The sequence below is a fragment of the Silurus aristotelis genome (assembly GCF_946808225.1).
Source record: "Silurus aristotelis genome assembly, chromosome: 8".
Lineage (NCBI taxonomy): Eukaryota > Metazoa > Chordata > Actinopteri > Siluriformes > Siluridae > Silurus > Silurus aristotelis.
The window spans coordinates 969,282-996,781 of NC_139581.1; the positions used below are offsets into that span (position 1 = coordinate 969,282).

Sequence of the window (27,500 nt, forward strand, 5' to 3'; positions counted from 1 at the left end):
AGAAAGAGATGCAGTGTGTTATGATTGGCAGAAAGAGATACAGTGTTGTGATTGGCAGAAAGAGATGCAGTGTGTTGTGATTGGCAGAAAGAGATACAGTGTTGTGATTGGCAGAAAGAGATGCAGTGTGTTGTGATTGGCAGAAAGAGATGCAGTGTGTTATGATTGGCAGAAAGAGATACAGTGTTGTGATTGGCTATGCGATACAGTGTGTTATGATTCGCAGAAAGAGATACAGTGTTGTGATTGGCAGAAAGAGATACAGTGTTGTGATTGGCAGAAAGAGATGCAGTGTGTTGTGATTGGCAGAAAGAGATACAGTGTGTTGTGATTGGCAGAAAGAGATACAGTGTTGTGATTGGCAGAAAGAGATACAGTGTGTTGTGATTGGCAGAAAGAGATACAGTGTGTTGTGATTGGCAGAAAGAGATACAGTGTTGTGATTGGCAGAAAGAGATACAGTGTGTTGTGATTGGCAGAAAGAGATACAGTGTGTTGTGATTGGCAGAAAGAGATACAGTGTTGTGATTGGCAGAAAGAGATGCAGTGTGTTATGATTGGCAGAAAGAGATACAGTGTGTTATGATTGGCTGAAAGAGATGCAGTGTGTTGTGATTGGCAGAAAGAGATACAGTGTTGTAATTGGCTATGATATACAGTGTGTTATGATTGGCAGAAAGAGATACAGTGTTGTGATTGGCAGAAAGAGATGCAGTGTGTTGTGATTGGCAGAAAGAGATACAGTGTTGTGATTGGCTATGAGATACAGTGTGTTATGATTCGCAGAAAGAGATACAGTGTTGTGATTGGCAGAAAGAGATACAGTGTTGTGATTGGCTATGAGATACAGTGTGTTGTGATTGGCAGAAAGAGATACAGTGTTGTGATTGGCTATGAGATACAGTGTGTTGTGATTGGCAGAAAGAGATACAGTGTTGTGATTGGCTATGAGATACAGTGTGTTGTGATTGGCAGAAAGAGATACAGTGTTGTGATTGGCTATGAGATACAGTGTGTTGTGATTGGCAGAAAGAGATACAGTGTTGTGATTGGCTATGAGATGCAGTGTGTTGTGATTGGCAGAAAGAGATACAGTGTTGTGATTGGCTATGAGATGCAGTGTGTTATGATTGGCAGAAAGAGATGCAGTGTGTTGTGATTGGCAGAAAGAGATACAGTGTGTTGTGATTGGCAGAAAGAGATACAGTGTTGTGATTGGCTATGAGATACAGTGTGTTGTGACTGGCAGAAAGAGATGCAGTGTGTTGTGATTGGCAGAAAGAGATACAGTGTTGTGATTGGCTATGAGATACAGTGTGTTGTGATTGGCAGAAAGAGACGCAGTGTGTTGTGATTGGCAGAAAGAGATGCAGTGTGTTGTGATTGGCAGAAAGAGATACAGTGTGTTGTGATTGGCAGAAAGAGATACAGTGTGTTGTGATTGGCAGAAAGAGATACAGTGTGTTGTGATTGGCAGAAAGAGATGCAGTGTGTTGTGATTGGCAGAAAGAGATACAGTGTGTTGTGACTGGCAGAAAGAGATGCAGTGTGTTGTGATTGGCAGAAAGAGATACAGTGTTGTGATTGGCTATGAGATGCAGTGTGTTGTGATTGGCAGAAAGAGATACAGTGTGTTGTGACTGGCAGAAAGAGATGCAGTGTGTTGTGATTGGCAGAAAGAGATACAGTGTTGTGATTGGCAGAAATAGATGCAGTGTGTTGTGATTGGCAGAAAGAGATACAGTGTGTTGTGATTGGCAGAAAGAGATACAGTGTTGTGATTGGCTATGAGATACAGTGTGTTGTGACTGGCAGAAAGAGATGCAGTGTGTTGTGATTGGCAGAAAGAGATACAGTGTTGTGATTGGCTATGAGATACAGTGTGTTGTGATTGGCAGAAAGAGACGCAGTGTGTTGTGATTGGCAGAAAGAGATGCAGTGTTGTGATTGGCAGAAAGAGATGCAGTGTGTTGTGATTGGCAGAAAGAGATAGAGTGTTGTGATTGGCAGAAAGAGATACAGTGTTGTGATTGGCAGAAAGAGATGCAGTGTGTTGTGATTGGCAGAAAGAGATACAGTGTGTTGTGATTGGCAGAAAGAGATACAGTGTTGTGATTGGCTATGAGATACAGTGTGTTGTGACTGGCAGAAAGAGATGCAGTGTGTTGTGATTGGCAGAAAGAGATACAGTGTTGTGATTGGCTATGAGATACAGTGTGTTGTGATTGGCAGAAAGAGACGCAGTGTGTTGTGATTGGCAGAAAGAGATGCAGTGTTGTGATTGGCAGAAAGAGATGCAGTGTGTTGTGATTGGCAGAAAGAGATGCAGTGTGTTGTGATTGGCAGAAAGAGATACAGTGTTGTGATTGGCAGAAAGAGATGCAGTGTGTTGTGATTGGCAGAAAGAGATACAGTGTTGTGATTGGCAGAAAGAGATACAGTGTTGTGATTGGCTATGAGAGCAGTGTGTTGTGATTAGCAGAAAGAGATACAGTGTTGTGATTAGCTATGGGAGCAGTGTGTTGTAATTGGCAGAAAGAGATACAGTGTGTTATGATTGGCAGAAAGAGATGCAGTGTGTTGTGTTCGGCAGAAAGAGATACAGTGTGTTGTGATTGGCAGAAAGAGATACAGTGTGTTGTGATTGGCAGAAAGAGATACAGTGTTGTGATTGGCTATGAGATACAGTGTGTTGTGATTGGCAGAAAGAGATACAGTGTGTTGTGACTGGCAGAAAGAGATGCAGTGTGTTGTGATTGGCAGAAAGAGATACAGTGTTGTGATTGGCAGAAATAGATGCAGTGTGTTGTGATTGGCAGAAAGAGATACAGTGTGTTGTGATTGGCAGAAAGAGATGCAGTAGGTTGTGATTGGCAGAAAGAGATACAGTGTTGTGATTGGCAATGAGATACAGTGTGTTGTGATTGGCAGAAAGAGACGCAGTGTGTTGTGATTGGCAGAAAGAGATGCAGTAGGTTGTGATTGGCAGAAAGAGATACAGTGTTGTGATTGGCTATGAGATGCAGTGTGTTGTGATTGGCAGAAAGAGATACAGTGTGTTGTGACTGGCAGAAAGAGATACAGTGTGTTGTGACTGGCAGAAAGAGATGCAGTAGGTTGTGATTGGCAGAAAGAGATACAGTGTTGTGATTGGCAATGAGATACAGTGTGTTGTGATTGGCAGAAAGAGACGCAGTGTGTTGTGATTGGCAGAAAGAGATGCAGTAGGTTGTGATTGGCAGAAAGAGATACAGTGTTGTGATTGGCTATGAGATGCAGTGTGTTGTGATTGGCAGAAAGAGATACAGTGTGTTGTGATTGGCAGAAAGAGATACAGTGTTGTGATTGGCAGAAAGAGATGCAGTGTGTTGTGATTGGCAGAAAGAGATACAGTGTTGTGATTGGCAGAAAGAGATACAGTGTGTTGTGATTGGCTATGAGAGCAGTGTGTTGTGATTGGCAGAAAGAGATACAGTGTTGTGATTGGCAGAAAGAGATACAGTGTTCTGATTGGCTATGGGAGCAGTGTGTTGTGATTGGCAGAAAGAGATACAGTGTTGTGATTGGCTATGAGAGCAGTGTGTTGTGATTGACAGAAAGAGATACAGTGTTGTGATTGGCTATGAGAGCAGTGTGTTGTGATTGGCAGAAAGAGATACAGTGTTGTGATTGGCTATGAGAGCAGTACCGGGGTGAAATGAGGCAGATATGTATTGATATGGATAAAGCGCTTATCTTCCTCAGACACATGACACACTCTCGGACTGTATTGTGTGTAACGCTGATGAGAGATAAACCTGTTCAGCCTCCACATTACCCCTGAGTAAAGTTATTTCTGTGCTCTCACTTCTTAAGAACATTTTTATTTTCATTCTGATGCCTTATATAGAAATAAAGACACGGTTCCTTTATTTTCTCTCCTCCCAGATCTTCACGTCTGCCCGATAAAGTCAGCGTCTCTGTGATGACTGGTGCCATTAGATTCGATTCGTCATCATGCTCTCAGCTCTGTTTACACACATCTGGGCGTTCGTTCGGAGATTAAGTGCTGAGGATAGAGTTAGATGTTTGGAGAGAAATGGTGAATTAAAAGAAAAGCATCAGTGATTTTATTTAATGTTTTGTAAATGATGTCATTGTTTCAGTTTACAGCTGTCTGTGACATTTAACTGTTCACAAGCAGGATACGCTCACACTTCATCACCTAGCACTAATATATTAACAGTGTACAGTGTGTTCTGATTGGCTGAGAGCAGTACAGTGTGTTTTGATTGGCTGAGAGCAGTACAGTGTGTTCTGATTGGCTGAGAGCAGTACAGTTTGATCTGATTGGCTGAGAGCAGTACAGTGTGTTGTGATTGGCTGAGAGCAGTACAGTGTGTTCTGATTAGCTGAGAGCAGTACAGTGTGTTCTGATTGGCTGAGAGCAGTACAGTGTGTTCTGATTGGCTGAGAGCAGTACAGTTTGATCTGATTGGCTGAGAGCAGTACAGTGTGTTGTGATTGGCTAAGAGCAGTACAGTGTGTTCTGATTGGCTGAGAGCAGTACAGTTTGATCTGATTGGCTGAGAGCAGTACAGTGTGTTCTGATTGGCTTAGAGCGGTTGTTGGTGTGTAAATAGAGACAGAGAGCCCAGTTGGACTCAGGGATTGTTTTTTTTATCACAGTTGTGCTGCTGTTTTTAGAACCGATGGCGCGGAACCAGATGCTAGACAAGTATTTACGAGGTAAGAAGTAGGTGCAGCAGAATCCTCCTGGCATGAAGATACATCCTGATGAAACCCCTGAACTGGAGAAGAGAAGAGAAATGTGCACTTCGGGCCAATTTTATTCACATGAAAACTGCTCTGACACTGGAGACTCCTTACATGAGCATCACATAAACATTTATTGATATAACCTTCCAACCAATAACATTCCAGCTCACAGCCCACACATCGCTGTACCTTCCACTGTCCTGGTTTTCAGGGGCGATTTATATAACAGATTTTCTTTCCTTTTACATTCTTCCTGCGCTCTCACTGTTTCCACTCTGTGGTTTGTGTTGACCTCTGATCTCTGACCCCTGAAGCCTTGAACAGTACAGCGGGAAATACAGACTTCGCATCGAGTGGCACATTTTTTCGCTCGCCTCAGTCACAGAGAGACATTCTTCCTGTGCCAAATTCCCTCAGTGGGAAAAAAGAAAGAGGGGAAAAATGAAGGGGGAAAAAAAGAATGAGAGAGAGAGAGAGAGGTCTTTGTGTGGTTTCGGTTTTGTGGGTTGTTTTTTATTGTTGCCGTGTGAATGGAGAGAGCAACGACTGTGTTTATTCCTGATTTACAGTAGAAGTAAATGAAGCCAGCGTGCTGTGTGTAATTGGTAAAATGATTGCTGCCTTTTAACATCAGTGTGGGAAAGAAAAGATGATAAAAAAGACACGACAAAAATAGAAAAATATAACAAAATACTAAACTGTTAAAATACTGCCATAAAACTGTTTGGTTTCAGTAATTTCACAAAGGGTACCAATAATTATGGGCATGACTTAAATGTGTCAAAAACAAATCAGAAATAATCGCTGCGTCAGCACAAGCTTCGCTAATTGGTTTGTTTTGTTTGTTTATTGCTAGACGCGAGTGTGTGGTGATCTAAATTCATCTCAGTCACATGATTAAATTGATTCCAGTTATTCCAATTGATTTATTCAAATTCTGTTCATTTAAATATTTATTGTGGTTTTCTTCACTAAAATAATCTTTTTAAATAATTTTTCTGTTATAGGGTCTCTGTTAAGCTGCCTTTGGACAATGTTCACTGTTAAAAACGCTACACGAACAAAACTCAACTGAATTAAAGTCACATGATTTACAGGGACGGGACTTAGGTGTCTCTAATTTACAGATGCCCAAAAAGTGGCTAAAGATATAAGGAGATATAAAGATATAAGGAGATATAAAGATATAAGGAGATATAAAGATATAAGGAGATATAAAGATATAAGGAGATATAAAGATATAAGGAGATATTGAGATATAAGGAGATATTGAGATATAAGGAGATATAAAGATATAAGGAGATATAAAGATATAAGGAGATATAAAGATATAAGGAGATATAAAGATATAAGGAGATATAAAGATATAAGGAGATATTAAGATATAAGGAGATATTGAGATATAAGGAGATATAAAGATATAAGGAGATATAAAGATATAAGGAGATATAAAGATATAAGGAGATATAAAGATATAAGGAGATATTGAGATATAAGGAGATATTAAGATATAAGGAGATATTGAGATATAAGGAGATATAAAGATATAAGGAGATATAAAGATATAAGGAGATATTAAGATATAAGGAGATATAAAGATATAAGGAGATATAAAGATATAAGGAGATATAAAGATATAAGGAGATATAAAGATATAAGGAGATATAAAGATATAAGGAGATATTAAGATATAAGGAGATATTGAGATATAAGGAGATATTGAGATATAAGGAGATATTGAGATATAAGGAGATATAAAGATATAAGGAGATATAAAGATATAAGGAGATATAAAGATATAAGGAGATATAAAGATATAAGGAGATATAAAGATATAAGGAGATATAAAGATATAAGGAGATATTGAGATATAAGGAGATATTGAGATATAAGGAGATATAAAGATATAAGGAGATATTAAGATATAAGGAGATATAAAGATATAAGGAGATATAAAGATATAAGGAGATATTAAGATATAAGGAGATATTAAGATATAAGGAGATATAAAGATATAAGGAGATATTAAGATATAAGGAGATATAAAGATATAAGGAGATATTAAGATATAAGGAGATATTAAGATATAAGGAGATATTAAGATATAAGGAGATATTAAGATATAAGGAGATATAAAGATATAAGGAGATATTGAGATATAAGGAGATATTGAGATATAAGGAGATATTGAGATATAAGGAGATATTAAGATATAAGGAGATATAAAGATATAAGGAGATATAAAGATATAAGGAGATATTGAGATATAAGGAGATATTAAGATATAAGGAGATATAAAGATATAAGGAGATATTGAGATATAAGGAGATATTGAGATATAAGGAGATATAAAGATATAAGGAGATATAAAGATATAAGGAGATATTGAGATATAAGGAGATATTAAGATATAAGGAGATATAAAGATATAAGGAGATATTGAGATATAAGGAGATATTAAGATATAAGGAGATATTAAGATATAAGGAGATATTAAGATATAAGGAGATATAAAGATATAAGGAGATATAAAGATATAAGGAGATATAAAGATATAAGGAGATATTGAGATATAAGGAGATATTAAGATATAAGGAGATATAAAGATATAAGGAGATATTGAGATATAAGGAGATATAGAGATATAAGGAGATATTGAGATATAAGGAGATATTAAGATATAAGGAGATATAAAGATATAAGGAGATATAAAGATATAAGGAGATATTAAGATATAAGGAGATATAAAGATATAAGGAGATATAAAGATATAAGGAGATATAAAGATATAAGGAGATATTGAGATATAAGGAGATATTGAGATATAAGGAGATATTAAGATATAAGGAGATATTAAGATATAAGGAGATATAAAGATATAAGGAGATATAAAGATATAAGGAGATATTAAGATATAAGGAGATATTAAGATATAAGGAGATATTAAGATATAAGGAGATATAAAGATATAAGGAGATATAAAGATATAAGGAGATATAAAGATATAAGGAGATATAAAGATATAAGGAGATATAAAGATATAAGGAGATATTAAGATATAAGGAGATATAAAGATATAAGGAGATATAAAGATATAAGGAGATATTAAGATATAAGGAGATATTGAGATATAAGGAGATATTAAGATATAAGGAGATATAAAGATATAAGGAGATATAAAGATATAAGGAGATATAAAGATATAAGGAGATATTAAGATATAAGGAGATATTGAGATATAAGGAGATATTGAGATATAAGGAGATATTGAGATATAAGGAGATATAGAGATATAAGGAGATATAAAGATATAAGGAGATATTAAGATATAAGGAGATATTAAGATATAAGGAGATATAAAGATATAAGGAGATATAAAGATATAAGGAGATATAAAGATATAAGGAGATATAAAGATATAAGGAGATATAAAGATATAAGGAGATATAAAGATATAAGGAGATATAAAGATATAAGGAGATATTAAGATATAAGGAGATATAAAGATATAAGGAGATATAGAGATATAAGGAGATATTAAGATATAAGGAGATATAAAGATATAAGGAGATATAAAGATATAAGGAGATATTAAGATATAAGGAGATATAAAGATATAAGGAGATATTAAGATATAAGGAGATATAAAGATATAAGGAGATATAAAGATATAAGGAGATATTAAGATATAAGGAGATATTAAGATATAAGGAGATATTAAGATATAAGGAGATATAAAGATATAAGGAGATATTGAGATATAAGGAGATATTGAGATATAAGGATATATAGAGATATAAGGAGATATTGAGATATAAGGAGATATTAAGATATAAGGAGATATTAAGATATAAGGAGATATAAAGATATAAGGAGATATAAAGATATAAGGAGATATTGAGATATAAGGAGATATTAAGATATAAGGAGATATAAAGATATAAGGAGATATTGAGATATAAGGAGATATAAAGATATAAGGAGATATTGAGATATAAGGAGATATTAAGATATAAGGAGATATAAAGATATAAGGAGATATTGAGATATAAGGAGATATTAAGATATAAGGAGATATTAAGATATAAGGAGATATAAAGATATAAGGAGATATTAAGATATAAGGAGATATTAAGATATAAGGAGATATTAAGATATAAGGAGATATTAAGATATAAGGAGATAAGGAGATATTAAGATATAAGGAGATATTAAGATATAAGGAGATATAAAGATATAAGGAGATATTAAGATATAAGGAGATATTAAGATATAAGGAGATATAAAGATATAAGGAGATATTAAGATATAAGGAGATATTAAGATATAAGGAGATATAAAGATATAAGGAGATATAAAGATATAAGGAGATATTGAGATATAAGGAGATATAGAGATATAAGGAGATATTGAGATATAAGGAGATATTAAGATATAAGGAGATATTGAGATATAAGGAGATATTAAGATATAAGGAGATATAAAGATATAAGGAGATATAAAGATATAAGGAGATATTGAGATATAAGGAGATATAGAGATATAAGGAGATATTGAGATATAAGGAGATATTAAGATATAAGGAGATATTGAGATATAAGGAGATATTAAGATATAAGGAGATATAAAGATATAAGGAGATATAAAGATATAAGGAGATATAAAGATATAAGGAGATATAGAGATATAAGGAGATATTGAGATATAAGGAGATATTAAGATATAAGGAGATATTAAGATATAAGGAGATATTAAGATATAAGGAGATATTGAGATATAAGGAGATATAAAGATATAAGGAGATATAAAGATATAAGGAGATATAAAGATATAAGGAGATATTGAGATATAAGGAGATATAGAGATATAAGGAGATATTGAGATATAAGGAGATATTAAGATATAAGGAGATATTGAGATATAAGGAGATATTAAGATATAAGGAGATATTAAGATATAAGGAGATATAAAGATATAAGGAGATATAAAGATATAAGGAGATATTAAGATATAAGGAGATATTAAGATATAAGGAGATATAAAGATATAAGGAGATATTGAGATATAAGGAGATATTAAGATATAAGGAGATATTAAGATATAAGGAGATATAAAGATATAAGGAGATATTGAGATATAAGGAGATATTAAGATATAAGGAGATATTAAGATATAAGGAGATATAAAGATATAAGGAGATATTAAGATATAAGGAGATATAAAGATATAAGGAGATATAAAGATATAAGGAGATATTAAGATATAAGGAGATATAAAGATATAAGGAGATATAAAGATATAAGGAGATATAAAGATATAAGGAGATATTAAGATATAAGGAGATATAAAGATATAAGGAGATATTGAGATATAAGGAGATATTAAGATATAAGGAGATATTGAGATATAAGGAGATATTAAGATATAAGGAGATATTAAGATATAAGGAGATATAAAGATATAAGGAGATATTAAGATATAAGGAGATATAAAGATATAAGGAGATATTAAGATATAAGGAGATATTAAGATATAAGGAGATATTGAGATATAAGGAGATATTGAGATATAAGGAGATATTAAGATATAAGGAGATATAAAGATATAAGGAGATATAAAGATATAAGGAGATATAAAGATATAAGGAGATATTGAGATATAAGGAGATATTAAGATATAAGGAGATATAAAGATATAAGGAGATATTGAGATATAAGGAGATATAGAGATATAAGGAGATATTGAGATATAAGGAGATATTAAGATATAAGGAGATATAAAGATATAAGGAGATATAAAGATATAAGGAGATATAAAGATATAAGGAGATATAAAGATATAAGGAGATATTAAGATATAAGGAGATATAAAGATATAAGGAGATATAAAGATATAAGGAGATATTGAGATATAAGGAGATATTAAGATATAAGGAGATATTAAGATATAAGGAGATATAAAGATATAAGGAGATATTGAGATATAAGGAGATATTAAGATATAAGGAGATATTAAGATATAAGGAGATATAAAGATATAAGGAGATATTGAGATATAAGGAGATATTAAGATATAAGGAGATATTAAGATATAAGGAGATATAAAGATATAAGGAGATATTAAGATATAAGGAGATATAAAGATATAAGGAGATATAAAGATATAAGGAGATATTGAGATATAAGGAGATATTAAGATATAAGGAGATATAAAGATATAAGGAGATATTGAGATATAAGGAGATATTAAGATATAAGGAGATATAAAGATATAAGGAGATATTAAGATATAAGGAGATATAAAGATATAAGGAGATATAAAGATATAAGGAGATATTGAGATATAAGGAGATATTAAGATATAAGAAGATATTGAGATATAAGGAGATATTAAGATATAAGGAGATATAAAGATATAAGGAGATATTAAGATATAAGGAGATATAAAGATATAAGGAGATATAAAGATATAAGGAGAAATTGAGATATAAGGAGATATTAAGATATAAGGAGATATTAAGATATAAGGAGATATAAAGATATAAGGAGATATTAAGATATAAGGAGATATTAAGATATAAGGAGATATAAAGATATAAGGAGATATTAAGATATAAGGAGATATAAAGATATAAGGAGATATAAAGATATAAGGAGATATTGAGATATAAGGAGATATAAAGATATAAGGAGATATTGAGATATAAGGAGATATAAAGATATAAGGAGATATTAAGATATAAGGAGATATTAAGATATAAGGAGATATAAAGATATAAGGAGATATTAAGATATAAGGAGATATAAAGATATAAGGAGATATAAAGATATAAGGAGATATTAAGATATAAGGAGATATTAAGATATAAGGAGATATAAAGATATAAGGAGATATAAAGATATAAGGAGATATAAAGATATAAGGAGATATAAAGATATAAGAAGTTGTTTATGTGCTCTAAGGCTGGTACTTGAATCAGGGACACATCAAGTTCAAAGTAAATTAGTTGAGTCCATGAAGTTCAAAGACTATCACTCAAAATTCACATCAATGTCACGTGCCCTGTGGTCACATGATTTAAAGGGGCGGGACTTAGGTGAATGTGGACTACTCGGAGAACTCAAATGAGATCGATTCAGTAATTTGATTGATGGTTCAGAACACTGATTTGTTCACAACCGACGTGTGGCACCATAAACAGTTTTAAACTGTATTTCAAACTATTCCCTGTTAATTTAGCAATACTTTCAAATATTAATGTTAACCTGAAAGTGTCAGAGTGGAGATTCATCTACTCTACAATATAGATTTTTTATTAATGTATTAATTAATTAACATAATTGAATAAAAGATTGCCAATATTTACAAACTCCAGACTGTGTGTGTGTGTGTGTGTGTGTGTGTGTGTGTGTGTGTGTGTGTGTGTGTGTGTGTTTGTTAAACCATGGCAAGATATAAAAAAGAAATGTAGAGTTAGCAATAGCTCCAGCTTGTGACTAGCCATGCTAAAAGCTAGCTCTGATAATTATCTGCATTGAAAATGATCTGCTTTGTGTGTTTGTTTTCCTGCTTTACCATATTAGCAGGACACAATAAGCGCTAAGCGCTAAACAGTGCAGCACATAAAGAGTTTTTTCCTTTCCAAAACATGACCTTTTCCTTGTTCCTCCGTTTCTCTGTTCCCTCCTCCCTCATTCTCCCCCTACTGAGGGCAAGTCCTGCTAACACATGGATCCTAACACACAAGCTAGCACACGCTCACACACCCATTTTAATTCAGGGAAGGCACACATGCTTTGTGTGTGTGTGTGTGTGTGTGTGTGTGTGTGTGTGTGTGTGTGTGTGTGTGTGTGTGTGTGTGTGTGTGTGTGTGTGTGTGTGTGTGAGTGAGGGAGGACTAAGATACTGAGATACTTCATGATGAATTTACTGCACACTTTGGTTCATTTCAAGGCTGCATGCCTCAGGCCAGACCCCAGACCTCTGACCTCTAAACCCCTTTTCAAATAGCACTCTAAAGTGACAGTGAGGTCATGGGGTCAAACACGGACACATAACAGCAATGTTCACGTTTAGTAACAGTAACAGTCTCTCTCTGTCTGTCTGCCTGCTTATGTATCTGTCTGTAAGCCTGTCTGTGTGTGTGTGTGTGTGTGTGTGTGTGTGTGTGTGTGTGTGTGTGTCTGTCTGTCTGTCTGTCTGTCTGTCTGTCCGACTGTCTGTCTCTGTCTGTCTGACTGTCTACCTGTGTGTGTGTGTGGCTGTGTGTGTGTCTGTCTATTTGTGTGTCTGTCTGCATATGTCTGGCTTTTTTTTTGTCTGTCTGTTAGTCTGCCTGCTCATGTATTTGTCTGTCTGCCTGTCTGTGTGTGTCTGTCTGTTTATCTGGCTCTCTGTCTGTCTGTCTGTCTGCCTGATTGTCTGTTTGCCTATATCTCGCTTTTTGTCTTTTTACTGTAGACTGTTTGCTTATGTATATGTCTGTCTCTTTGTCTATGTATCTTTCTGTTAATCCTTTTGTCTATCTATCTGTCTGCCTAATGTATCTGTCTGCCTGCTAACTGTCCATCTGTCTGTTTGTCTGTCTGCCTGTGTATTTGTCTGTCTATGTCTCTGAGGATTTCCTGCACAGTTCAGTGTGTTGAATAGAAAAGGAAAGATGAAAAGATGTTTACATTTACTCAGGAGAAAGCTTTTCACACACACACACACACACACACACACACACACACACACACACACACACACACACACACACACACACACACACACACACACACACACAGTAACAGTGTCATGGAGCACATCATGCAGGGACATGCTGCTCTGAGACAGGGACAGACTGATGGAGTGACAGGGGATATATCCAACATGGTCCAAATGTGTGTGTGTGTGTGTGTGTGTGTGTGTGTGTGTGTGTGTGTGTGTGTGTGTGTGTGTCTTGTTCTATCTGCCGCATTAAAGAACTAATATACTGATGCACTTTCTTTAGTCTGTCCCTAACTAGTTACCATGGCTACAAACACACTGCTCACTCTGAAGAAAAGAAAGAGAGAGAGAGTGTGTGTGTGTGTGTGTGTGTGTGTGTGTGTGTGTGTGTGTGTGTGTGTGTTCTTTATTCTGCCTCTGCTTTTTTATTATCATCATCATCATCCCTATCTTCACCACCATCACCACCACCATTGTGTGTGTGTGTGTGTGCGTGTGTGTGCATGCAAGATAAAGATAATAAAAAATCCCATCATATTCATGTTCTTTTATCAGCTGTGTTCCAAATACTATTATATTCCTACACTGCCACTACACACTACTTAGTGCATTAGGGACGTGTGCTATGTGCGCACTACTTAGCACGTGAGAGTGAAATGTGTGTGAGCAGAGTGTTTATCTGTGTGAGAGGTTGTGTTTAGGATGGGTGTAACAGGGTGTGTGAAGGTCTGCTGTTAATCCACCTAAGAGATGTGAGCAACAATTACACACACACACACACACACACACACACACACACACACACACACACACACACATTGTTATTTAGAGCTGAGTGAGTGTTGTTAAATTAAACTTGATTACAGACTTTCACTGTTGAAACATCAACATTGAAAGACGCCCAACGCTACGGTTCTCCTCTGAGGGCTTTAGCAGAACTTCATGCTAGCTTTAGATGAATATGGAAATGGTTGTGGCTTTTAAAGAGAAAATGGAAGTGGATTTTTAAGTAGGTTTGTCTTAATCAATATATAGAAATGAAGGCTCTGAGTGGGCATCTTTCCAATAAATGCAGAGGTTCTTTTAAGTAGGTGTGTCCAAGTACATATATGTAAATTAGAGCGCTGACTGGGTGAGTCCAGGAAAAAATAGAAATTTGAATTAAGTGGGCATGTCGGAATCTATATATGGAAATTATCTTTTTTTTAAATGGATTTTTTTTAATTTATGGAAATTATCTTCTCTCTCCAATATCTGTCAAAGACAGATTATCTTAACGGGCGTATCTGATTCTGTATATATGTAAATGAATAAATATTTAATTAGGCATGTCTTTGAATCCATATATATAAAAAGGAGCAGCTTTGAGAGGGCGTGTCTTTGGAACCATATATTGAAATAAAGGTTAGTTAGGTTTCGAGTGGGTGTGTCTTTGAAAGTAGAGGTGAAAATATGGGTGTGTCCTTGGGTCAATATTTGTAATAAAGCAGGTATGAGTGGGTGTGTCTTTGATGTGATAAAGGGGCATGGTCTGTTATGGTCTGAGATGATTTCATATTTTTGCTGCCAAAATTTGAGCTCCTGTGTCAATCTTTTTTTTTTCCTTTGTTTTTTTTTTTTACAGGAGTAAAGCTGAAGCTCAAGCTGTAAGACACCTGAGCAGGTAAAGAAGCAGCAGCTCAGAATCTCTTCTTCTTTTACTTCTCTTTTATTTTCTTCCTTTTCTTTAAAAGGTGAAATGGCTTCCATTACCTGTAAGCTTCAGTCTCCAAACATGTGCTGGACTTCACTCAAATCCCATCAGTCAGGGCGTCTCGGTGTGTGTTTCATGTTGGCTCTGACTCATGTTGGCTCTGACTTCTTTGTGTGTGTGTGTGTGTGTGTGTGTGTGTGTGTGTGTGTGTGTGTGTGTGTGTGTGTGTGTGTGTGTGTGTGTGTGTTTTTGTCTGTCTCACACACACCCACACACAATTATAAAGAAGATCCTACACACGCAAACACAGTGTAAAAAGGGCTGACCCGACACACACTTTTGTCTGCAATATGTTCTGCATGTTCCTCAGAGTTCTTCTGTGCAGACGCTTCTGTAATAAAGAGCGCACAGCGAGCACCATGATTCCAGATGGAAATATGATTTTTTCCTCTCCGTCATTCTCTTTCTTTTACACACACCCACACACACACACACACACACACACACACACACACCCCTTCAGGAAATAACGAGGAATAAAGAGCTCATGGGATCAGACTCTCAGAGGGTGATGTCAGATAGTCTAAATCATGAGTGTTACGGTGGAAATCTAACGTAAAGCTTCTTTTTTCAAGGAAAATATCAGAAGATCTGCAATCCAACGTATCTTTATTTTTTCCAATTTACAAAAAACATACACTATCTGGCCAAAAGTATTAGGACATCCAACTTTTCCAGCCATATGTGGTTCTCCTCCAAATTGTTCCCACAAAGTTCAAGACACACAATTGTATCTTTTTCATCAATAAGGTTTTATTGGCCCTAAAGAAGTTCTTCAACTGAAGAAAAGCCAAAATGATTCTACATTTTAACAGAGACAGAACATGTGGTTCCTGATGGGTTCTTAGGCTGGTGGTTGGTTAAGGTTGGTCTGATGACTTTTCTATGAGAGTTCCCCAAGGGACAAAAAACAGAAAACAAAAAAAGGCTTCAAAAATATTTATATGGATATGGAAAAAATTGGATTTATGGATTTATGGAAAAAAGGATTTATGGAAAAAAGGAATTTTCTCTTCACTTGAACAAGGAGTCCCAAACCTGTTCCAGCATGGCAATGTGCACAAAGTCAGCTCCATGAAGATCTGCTTTCCATGGGTTGGATTTGGTGGAAGATCTCCTCCTATAGATCTCCAACCCTGTTGAACACTTTTGGGATGAATGTGAACACTGACTGCACCCCAGGCCTTCTCACCTTCTCACCTACATCACTACCTGACTTATTTAACACCATCAGAGCTGAATGAATCTCCACAAAACCTAGTGGAACATCTTCCCAGAAGGGTGGAGCTCATTATAACAGCAAGTGGGCACTACATGTCGAATGAGATGTTTAAAAAGAGGTAGTCTTATGGTCTTATGTGGTGTCCACATACTTTTGGCATTATGGTGTATATCCTGTTGTACACATCGCTAGTTACATGTCTATAGCGATAATAGAATGAAGTCGGGGTGAACATAGCTAGTACAGTACAGTTAGCTTACTTCGCTAATCTAATACAGAAATGATGCTAGTATGAGGCAGAGCTTATATATTTTTTTAAATTATAAAAAAAAAAGTATTTTCTCACTGATAAATGCGATATTTAATTTAGTTTTACTCATTTTAAAAGCTTTAAGCCACGCCCACAATCCTACTATTGCTAGGAGATTAAAACTAAACGCAATATAAAATCACTGACATCAGTCGCTGAGCCCAAATGCTAACGTAGAAACAATAATTTCTGACTTTGACGTCTATTTGGAACGTAGCCATGGGAGGTTTGGTTGTCACCCAGTTAGCTAAATTACTTGCTAGCTAACACTACTTGCTAAATAGTGTGCACTATAAAACAGATTACTATTATACTGTAGCTTGTGATTTGGGACACAGCTCACGATAATGCTAATGTTATGTCACGTTATACTCCCACCTACTTCATCATTTCAGTCAGCTTGTCACAGTAACTATCAAACGTCACTAATGATGGTGTATAATTTTTCACGCTGGAAAGAAAAATTTTTTCGTAAACAGCCGGCGGTCGCCAGGGTACACGGGAAATTTCTTAGCTATCGGATGCGTCGTTAGCTAGTAAGATTTATGATGCCTTCTTTGATGTATAGTGCACGAAGGGGACATGATAATATTTAGTATAGTAGTGCCGATTTGGGACAGGGCCATGGTGAGCTAGCCAAATAGTCAATTGCTAGTTTGACACACTGTTTAGTAGAGCAGCATGTGATTTGGGGTGCAGCCCATGTCTCTGTAAAGATAGATGTAGTCAGGGAGTTAAAACGCTGATGTGTGTTCAGACTCGCCCCACAAACACACACACACACACACACACACACACACACACACACACACACACACACACACACACACACACACTTAGTTGTGACACTTACTTTGAGCTCTGCTGTGCTAATTAAACACAGCCACATAGCGTAATCCTTCACAGGAATGCTAATAGCTAATGGCTTGGCTGGAAAATGAAAGCTGATGGGGTGGTGGGGTTTAATTTTCCTTTGCTAGCTGTTCTTTATTTACTCGTTTGCATTTAACATGGATCCCCATTCTTTCTTTCTTTCTTTCTTTCTTTCTTTCTTTCTTTCTTTCTTTCTTTCTTTCTTTCTTTCTTTCTTTCTTTCCTTTTTTTATACCTTTTATCTTAGCATTTTTAGCTCAGTCTTACCACCCTATTTGTAAATTACTTCTGTGGTGGTATGTTTAAAGGAACCATCATTAGTGTGCTAGTTGTGATTAGCATGCTAGCTGTGATTAGCATTTTTTTCCAGAGTTTTCTCCAGTGGCAGTGTGGGTGTGAATGCTGTGTGTTAGCGAGATTGCGGTTGTGCTCATTATGTTCACACCGATGTTTGTGTTGAAGCACTGCAATTGGACATGTTCTGACGTGACCCCTCTAAACACCAGCACCGCCCTTCACCACCACCACCACCACCATCAACATTAACCACATTACCACAACATCCATTCAGCACTGAAGGAAAAGATAAAAGGGTAATTATTTTGGGAAACCCTGTAAACTTGATAACTGGGTTATTGAACTCAGAGTTACTGAAGCAGATGGTGGGGTGCATTTGAGATTTTAAGGTTGAGGATGATGTGGCAGAAAAAAAGAGGTTTAGGGTTTGAGTTACTTGAGTTGACAGATCAAGGATTTTTTAATGAGTGGGGTTGTTGAGGTAGTGGCTGGGGTTCCTGAGGTAGAGAATGGCATTAATATGGTAGAAAGGTAGAAATATGGTAGAAAGGTAGAGAGTATGATTTTGAGGTAGAAAATGGGTTTATTTAGATAGTGAGTTAGGTATTAAGGTAGAGATAAGGCTTATTGTGGTAGAGAGTGGGGTTATTAAGGTAAAGAATGAGGCATTGAGGTAGAAGTTATAGTATTGAGGTAAAAATAAGGTTATTGAGGTAGAGAATGAGATCATAGAGGTAGAGAATAAAGTAATAAAGTAGATAGTGGGGTATTGAGGTAGTGAATTGGGTGGGATTATTGAGGTAAAGAATGGGATTATTGAGGTCGAGAGTGCGGCTATTGAGGTAGAGAGTAGGGTTATCAAGTTCGAGAGTGGGGTTATTAAGGTAGATAGTGGGATTATTGAGGTAAAGTGTGGTTGTTTATGTAGAGAGTATGGTTATTGAGGAAGATAATGGGATTATTTAGGTAAAGAGTATGGTTATTGAGGTAGAGAGTTGGGTTATTGATGTAGAAAGTATAGTAATTATTGTAGAAAGTGGGGTTATTAAGGTAGAGGTTGAGCTATTGAGGCGGAGATTGGGATTATTGAGGTCGAGAGTTTGGTTATTGAAGTAGAGAGTGAGATTGTTGAGGTTAATAGTGGGATTATTGATGTAGAGAGTAGGGTTATTGAGGTAGATATTTGGATTATTGAGGTAAAAAGTGTGGTTATTGAGGTAGATAGTGGGATTATTGAAGTAAAATTTTGGGGTTATTAAGGTAGAGAGTAGGGTTATTGAGGTTGAGAGTGGGTTTATTGAGGTCGAAAGTGGGGTATTAAGGTTAATAGTGGGAATATTGATGTAGAGAGTATGGTTATTGAGGTAAAGAGTGTGGTTATTGAGGTAGAGAGTGGGGTTATTGATGTAGAAAGTGGGGTTATTGATGTAGAAAATGGGGTTATGAAGGTCAAGAGTGAGGTAATTTAAGTAGAGAGTAAGGATTATTAAGTTAAATAATGGGGTTATTGAGGTAGAGAGTGAGGTTGTAAGGTAAAGAGTGGGGTTATTGAGGTAGCGTTTGAGGTTATTGAGGTAGGGTTTGGGGTTATTAAGGTCGAGAGTAAAGGTTAAGAGGTAGAGAGTGGGGTTATTGAGGAAGAGAGTAAAGGTTACGAGGTAGAGAGTGAGGTTATTGCGGTATTGAGTGGGGTATTGAGCTATAGAGTAAGGTATTAAGGTAGATAGTAGGGTTTTTAAGGTAGATAGTGGAGGATTGTGGTAGAGGATAGGGTTTTAGAGGTAAAGTGTGGGGTTATTAAGGTAAGTGGGATCACAAAGGCAATTATTTTTAACGGTGTCATGAGCAGGGGTCGATTTTCATGAGCGATGCAGGATATACACACTTCCTGTTGACGTCTGACGTCCTGTTTACTATCATAAACTTCACCAAGGAGAAGAACAGACTTATGAATGAACCACAGCTGTATGTGCGTATGTGTGTGTTTGTGTGTGTGTGTGTGTGTGTGTGTGTGTGTGTGTGTGTGTGTGTGTGTGTGTGAGAGAGAAAACAGCTGGTCTTTTCTGCCATTTATCCTGACGAATTGGTTTGGACGATTCTGAATCTGGGTAATTTGGGACTTTTTCAGAACACAAAGCACATCATCTCGTCTGGAGTGAAAAGACATCCAACTTACAGCTCATCCCTCAGACACACACACACACACACTTACAAATGCTATCATGTTTAAACGCTAGCTAAATGAAGGTGGCTATTCAGTTAAATTAGCTAACATTTGGTTTATATTGTAGCAGTAAGCAATTTATTCACATCTCTGGAGCATGAATTTCTCTCCAAGCGCTAGCATCCTACAAACGGCTAAGCGTTAGCTCAGGTGATTGTAGGCTACAGCGTGTATGGGACAGTTACAGTGCATTTTTGGAGACTGGTGTAACTCCACATGATACACTGGGGAACAATTTAGCTTAGCAGCTGTTGACGTTGCTCTGTGTGTGTGTGTGTGTGTGTGTAGGGTAAGGGGAAGGAATGTCTCATAGTTTCCCCTCGTATGAAACCCGAACCGTTGTGGAGCTTGAGGAAACGCTTGCGTGGACGTTTCAGGAAAACACAGTCAGCTGATAATTGTACGGCTGGAAAACGCAGCATAGAGAACCGACGGTTTCAGACGCCGCCATGCCGCCATGTTCCTGCTGTAATCATTATTTTCTGTCCTCTTGTTTGGCCCTCAGTCTTACAGGCTACACAGTGTGTCTCTGACTTTGTGCTAACAGTTTGAATAAGAACCACATGTGGCTTGAAAAGTCAGGTGTTCTAATACTTTTGACCATATTTTGATTATATTAAATAGAAGGCGTTTCTTAAATAAAAACATAACGACAGCAGTGTGTCACAGAGAGACTGAGGATCAGATGGAGAGCCTGAAGATCAGATGGAGGGCCTGGAGATCAGATGGAGGCTTGAATGTCAGATGGAGGGCCTGAAGGTCAGATGGAGGAAAGTGTGAGCAGTTAGCTCTGTATTTATTAGACTCAAATCAGACAGAGAGCCTGAACAGATTTTAGCTCTCTATTTTACAAACTCCAATCAGACAGAACCTGGAGATTAGATGGTGATAAAAATGAATAAATTATTTTTTTTTTCTTTAAGCCGGTGGCAACTGTGGTAAAGGAAAAACTCTCTGAGATGCATAAGGAAAAAACCTTGAGAGGAACCAGACTCAAGAGGGAACCTCATCCTTATCTGGGTGGCACCAAATGTATATTTATTACAGATAAATGATGTTGAGGTGCAGTGATGGAGATCAAAACAGACTGTAGTCCTGAGTCAGTGTAGCAGACTGTTGACATTAACTACAGTACAAATCCTCAAAGCTCCTGTTCTTACTCCAGAATTTCATGGATCCCCAGGGCATTGATGAGAAACATCTCCAGCTGCAAAGAGTCACCTTCAATCAAACAGAACACCATCCAGAGGCAGACCAGGACGAAGTGGGAAGATCAGAGAGTTGTGACAGGGAGAAAAGGATATGGATTATTATGTGTCCTTATTGTTGTATGAAAGTTAATGTCACTGTGCAGTTGGGACTCTGGCAAGACTCACTGTAGCAGCAGAACTAAAAGGGAGAAGCAGAAGGAAACACAGACATGAGGATCTCTGGGATAAGAGACGACCCACCACACCACCATCAACAAACCTGAGTGAACGTGTGAGAGTGAGGAGACGACAGCATCCAAATATCCCAGTTCACCAAACACTCCATATCCATGATCCTCCAGATCTGCTCCTTTACCTCACAAACACCTACGGACTAAAGACTTTACTAAATAAATATGTGTTCATCCTCGACTTGAACACTGAGACTGTGTCTGAGTCCCAAACACTGATTGGAAGGTTGTTCCATAACTGTGGGGCTTATAAGAGAAACATCTGCCCCCTGCTGGAGTCTTCATTATTTGAGGAACCAACAAATAGCCTGCACCTTTTGATCTAAGTAGGCGTGGAGGATCATCCTGGTACAGAAGTTCACTCAGATACTGCGGCGTGAGAGCGTTAAGTGCTTTATACGTCAGTAGTAGTATTTTATAATCAGTGTGAGATGTAATTGGGAGCAGTGTAGATGATTAAAACAGGGCTGATGTGCTCATATTTTCTAGATCTAGTGAGGACTCTTGCTGCTGCATTCTGAACTAACTGAAGCTTATTTCTGCACTTACTCCAACACCCAGACAGTAAAGCGTTACAGTAGTCTAATCTAGATGTTACAAAAACATCTACTAGTTTTTCTGCATCCTGTAACGACATCATATTTCTAATTTTAGCAATATTTCTAAGGTAAAAGAAGGAGATCCTGGTAATATTATTCACGTTAGACTCAAAGGAAAGACTTGGGTCAACTATCACACCAAGGTCTTTGACAGCCGTACATGCTGAAACAGAAACACCATCCAGAGATGCTACGGAATTAAGAAAGTTTACTTCTAGCTGCATGTGGTCCTAGTAAAAGTACTTCTGTCTTATCTGAGTTGAGCAGAAGAAAGTTATCAAGCATCCACTGTCTAATGTCCTTTACACACTCCTCAACATTGTTAAGCTGATCTCTCTCACCTGGCTTTGCTGAAATATACAGCTGTGTGTCATCAGCATAGCAATGAAAGTGAATACCATGTTTATGTATAATTTAACCCAGCATATATAAAGAGAAAAGCAGTGGGCCTAAGACAGATCCTTGTGGAACACCGAACTTTACCTCAGAAAACTTTACATCAACAAACTGATAGCGATCAGTCAAATAAGACCTGAGCCAGGACAGGCTGTTCCCTTTATTCTAACAACGTTCACAAGTCCAGCAAGTAGTATAGTGTGATCAATGGTACCAAAAGCCAAACAAAGATCAAGCAAAACAAGTAAGGAGACAAAACCCTGATCAGAGGCCAATAACAGTCATTTACCACCTTAACTAGCGTTGTCTCTGTGCTATGATGAGGCCGAAATCCTGACTGATACATTTCATAAATGTTATTCCTCAGGAGATGTGAGCAGAACTGCTGTGCTACAACCTTTTCTAGAATCTTGGAGATAAAGGGGAGGTTTGATATTGGACTGTAGTTGGACAGCTGACAGGGTGAGGGTCAGGTTTCTTAATTAGGGGGTTGATAACTGCAGTTTGAAGGATTTAAGTACAAAACCAGTGCTAATGGAAGAGTTTATTATTTTAAAACAGGTTTAATTACCTCTGGAATTATCTGTTTAAGGAAACTTGTAGGTGAGGGATCGAGAATGCAGGTTGTTGATTTTGATAAGGAAATAAATGAAAACTTTATAATTGATTGTCTGTTATATTTACACTGCTGTCTACAGGGTTATTTATAAAATACTTTGGATTTATTTTAATCATCTGGATGTTTTTAAATTTATTATTAAAAAAGTTAATGATATCATTACTACCTATTGATGGTGTGCATGTAAGTGCGGAGCTCTGCGGGTTCAGATGGAGATCTAATTACTATCGACATTTCCTGAAGATTATTAATAAAACTCGCTGCTGTAGCTGACCTGAATGTTTTTAACACGGTAACGTGGTGAGGTACTAATGCAATGGCTGAGGAAGATTTTAAAAGAGATGAGATAATGGTCTGAAATAGCTTCAGACTGTGGAATTTTGACTATATTTTTTATTTTGAATCCAAATGTTAATAACAAAACAAGAGTGTGTGACCACTATGAGTGGGTCCCATAACTTAATTCCAACTGAATCTAGAATGGACACAACTGCTGCTCTTAAGAAGTCTTCCTGATTATCAAAATGAATATTAAAGTCACCAACAATTAATGCTTTGTGTAAAGAAGCAGCTAAATTTGTGATGTGATGTGTTGTGAAATCTGCAAATTCTAGGAGAAAATTTAGTCAGGCCCCTGGGGGTCTATAAGTAATAATTAATGGAATTGACTGACTGGACCTGCTTTTGGACACTAAATATTTTATGTTGGTGTAAAGATCTTCGAATGTTTTACATTTGTGTTTAGTTTTTTGTGTGACGCCTAGAATATTATTATAAATAGCTGCGACTCCGCCTCCTCTGCCATTTAGACGCGGCTGGTGTATGTAACCTAGGAAGTATGTATACCCAGGAGAACTTTCTTCATTTAATGCTACATATTCATTTGGTTAATCTACTTTTCTGTCAAACACATTATGTTAAACTCCTGGTTGTTAATAATGATTGTATATAGTCATCGATTTTTATGTGAGAGATCTAATTTTCAACAAACCTATCTTTAGATCAGGTGCTTCTGTGCATTCATTCTTATTTAATTTAATGTTAATCAGGTTACTTGAACAGACTTTCTGAGAATTTCTACATTTTGGTTTCGCTTGGGGGACAGACACAGTCTCAATATGGTGGATCCTGAGTGATAACTCTGTGCAGCTAGCAGACGGCCTGTTTAACCTGTCTGTCTGCCCTCTGGCCTTGGCTCTGGACAGTCACTAGACAGGTTAACTAGTGCTGTTCTGAGACTATGACCTATACTACAAGAAACAAGAGCAGCACCTTCCTGAGTGGCATAGATACCATCTTGCCCTAACAGGCTAAACAGCCTTGCCCTCAAAATTGCTCCAATTATCTATGAGCCCACATTGTTTTTGAAGCCCCACTCGGACATCCAGCCGTTTAGCGACCATAACCTGGTGTAAGCTACATCACCATGTCGCACTGGGATGGGGCCAGAGCATGTTACTGCATCAGAAATTGTTTTAGCTAATTTACACACCTCTATAATATTTCTCTTAGTAACCTCTGACTGTCTAAGGCGTATATCATTAGCTCCTGTGTGGAAAAACTATATTAGAGAATCTGTGCTTTCCTAAAAACCTAAGCTGACCTGCCATGTCTGGGGTCCTGGCTCCCGGTATACACATGAACTGTGCTGCTGGTGTCCCAGCTAATTTCAGGAGCCTCAGAATAGAGTCTCCTATAACCAGAGCTCTTTCTGGTTTCTCAGCAGGTGCTTCACTGTGGAGAGCAAACCTTTTGGACACGTGAAACGGAGAGGTATGGTGCTCCCGTGAGCAAGCCTTAGCGTTAGCTTTGGCTTTGCAAGTATGCTGCCGAGCTGTCACCCATTCGCCCTGCTGCGAGGGCTCTATTGCCGGAGTCGGAGGAATGCTAACTCCACCTAAGGCATCCAGACTTTCTTCTGCAGAACCTGGACTGCTCTCGCACTCACTAATTCTCTCTAGACTTTGGATGCGGTCCTTTAATGCTAAGATCTTCTCCGTCAAAGAGCAGACTAACTTACACTTCTCACAGATAAAAATATCGCTAGCATGACTACTATAACAATACATCTCACACTTCACACACTGAAAGAGCTGGAGCTCGCCATAGCACAGAAATTACAAACCTTAATGTGGTTACTGTAGTGTGTGTTAGTAGTTTTAAAGGGAATGGCCTCCACTCACTGCTTTCAAACTGGGACTAAAGCGCTCTTCCACAAGAAAAGAAACAAACAAAAAGAAATAGAGCCAACGGAAAGTAGAGGATACAGGTAATCAAAACGATGTTTTGAGATTATTTAAGAGAGAGAAAAATGAGAATCTGTAAAAATTTAAACGTCGACACAAAAACTAAATTCCCGGCAAACAGATCAACAGCAGGAAACTACGTCACACGGCTCAACCAATTACAGTGAGTAAAATAAGTATATGAACACCCTGCTATTTTGCAAGTTCTCCCACTTAGAAATCATGGAGGGTCTGAAATTGTCATCGTAGGTGCATGTCCACTGTGAGAGACATAATCTAAAAAAAAAAAATCCAGAAATCACAATGTATAATTTTTTTACTATTTATTTGTATGATACAGCTGCAAATAAGTATTTAAACACCTGAGAAAGTCAATGTTAATATTTGGTACAGGAGCCTTTGTTTGCAATTACAGAGGTCAAACGTTTCCTGTAGTTTTTCACCAGGTTTGCACACATTGCAGGATGGAATTTGGCCCACTCCTCCACACAGATCTTCTCTAGATCAGTCAGGTTTCTGGCCTGTCGCTGAGAAACACGGAGTTTGAGCTCCCTCCAAAGATTCTCTATTGGGTTTAGGTCTGGAGACTGGCTAGGCCACACCAGAACCTTGATATGCTTCTTACAGAGCCACTCCTTGGTTATCCTGGCTGTGTGCTTCGGGTCACTGTCATGTTGGAAGACCCAGCCTCGACCCATCTTCAATGCTCTAACTGAGGGAAGGAGGTTGTTCCCCAAAATCTCGCAATACATGGCCCCGGTCATCTTCTCCTTAATACAGTGCAGTCGCCCTGTCCCATGTGCAGAAAACACCCCCAAAGCATGATGCTACCACCCCCATGCTTCACAGTAGGGATGGTGTTCTTGGGATGGTACTCATCATTCTTCTTCCTCCAAACACGTTTAGTGGAATTATGACCCAAAAGTTCTATTTTGGTCTCATCTGACCACATGACTTTCTCCCATGACTCCTCTGGATCATCCAAATGGTCATTGGCAAACTTAAGACGTGCCTGGACATGTGCTGGTTTAAGCAGGGCAACCTTCCGTGCCATGCATGATTTCAAACCATGACGTCTTAGTGTATTACCAACAGTAATCTTGGAAACAGTGGTCCCAGCTCTTTTCAGGTCATTGACCAGCTCCTCCCGTGTAGTTCTGAGCTGATTTCTCACCTTCCTTAGGATCATTGAGACCCCACGAGGTGATATCTTGCATGGAGCCCCAGTCCGAGGGAGATTGACAGTCATGTTTAGCTTCTTCCATTTTCTAATGATTGCTCCAACAGTGGACCTTTTTTCACCAAGCTGCTTGGCAATTTCCCCGTAGCCCTTTCCAGCCTTGTGGAGGTGTACAATTTTGTCTCTAGTGTCTTTGGACAGCTCTTTGGTCTTGGCCATGTTAGTAGTTGGATTCTTACTGATTGTATGGGGTGGACAGGTGTCTTTATGCAGCTAACGACCTCAAACAGGTGCATCTAATTTAGGATAATAAATGAAGTGGAGGTGGACATTTTAAAGGCAGACTAACAGGTCTTTGAGGGTCAGAATTTTAGCTGATAGACAGGTGTTCAAATACTTATTTGCAGCTGCATCATACAAATAAATAGTTAAAAAATCATACATTGTGATTTCTGGATTTTTTTTTTTAGATTATGTCTCTCACAGTGGACATGCACCTACGATGAATATTTCAGACCCCTCCATGATTTCTAAGTGGGAGAACTTGCAAAATAGCCGGGTGTTCAAATACTTATTTTCCTCACTGTACATGCTCAGATTAGATGGACAGCCTGAATATTAGATGGAGAGTCTGAAGCTCAGAAAGAGAGTCTGAAGATCATATTGGGAAACCTGAAGATCAAATAGAGAGCCTGAAGATCATATGTAGAACCTGAAGGTCATTCTGAAAGCCAGAGTCTGAAGGTCATACCGAGAGCCTGAAGATCATCCAGAGAGCCTGAAGATCAGATGGAGAGCCATAGCATGAAGATCATACAGAGAGACAAAAGATCAGAAGAAGAGCATGAAGATCATATGAAGAGCCATACCCTT

The 27,500-nt window shown here is 37.3% G+C and overlaps 1 protein-coding gene and 1 long non-coding RNA gene across 3 annotated transcripts in view; one reads left to right on the forward strand and one right to left on the reverse strand.

Moving 5' to 3' along the window:
* Positions 1-27,500, forward strand: part of ppp2r3a (protein phosphatase 2, regulatory subunit B'', alpha) — an 80,010-nt gene that overhangs the window by 3,188 nt on the left and 49,322 nt on the right. The window contains exon 2 of one of the 2 annotated variants that reach the window (XM_083547819.1): positions 15,092-15,130. The exons of the other annotated variant lie outside the window; for it this stretch is intronic. The gene's annotated coding sequence lies outside the window, so the exon portion shown is untranslated. The remainder of the gene's footprint in view (positions 1-15,091; positions 15,131-27,500) is intronic. 2 annotated transcript variants of the gene reach the window in all.
* On the reverse strand, positions 16,763-19,160 carry LOC310729761. The gene is made up of 2 exons (XR_014534662.1): positions 17,861-19,160; positions 16,763-17,807 (listed from the first exon to the last, which is right to left on the reverse strand). It is a non-coding gene; the product is annotated as an uncharacterized lncRNA (long non-coding RNA).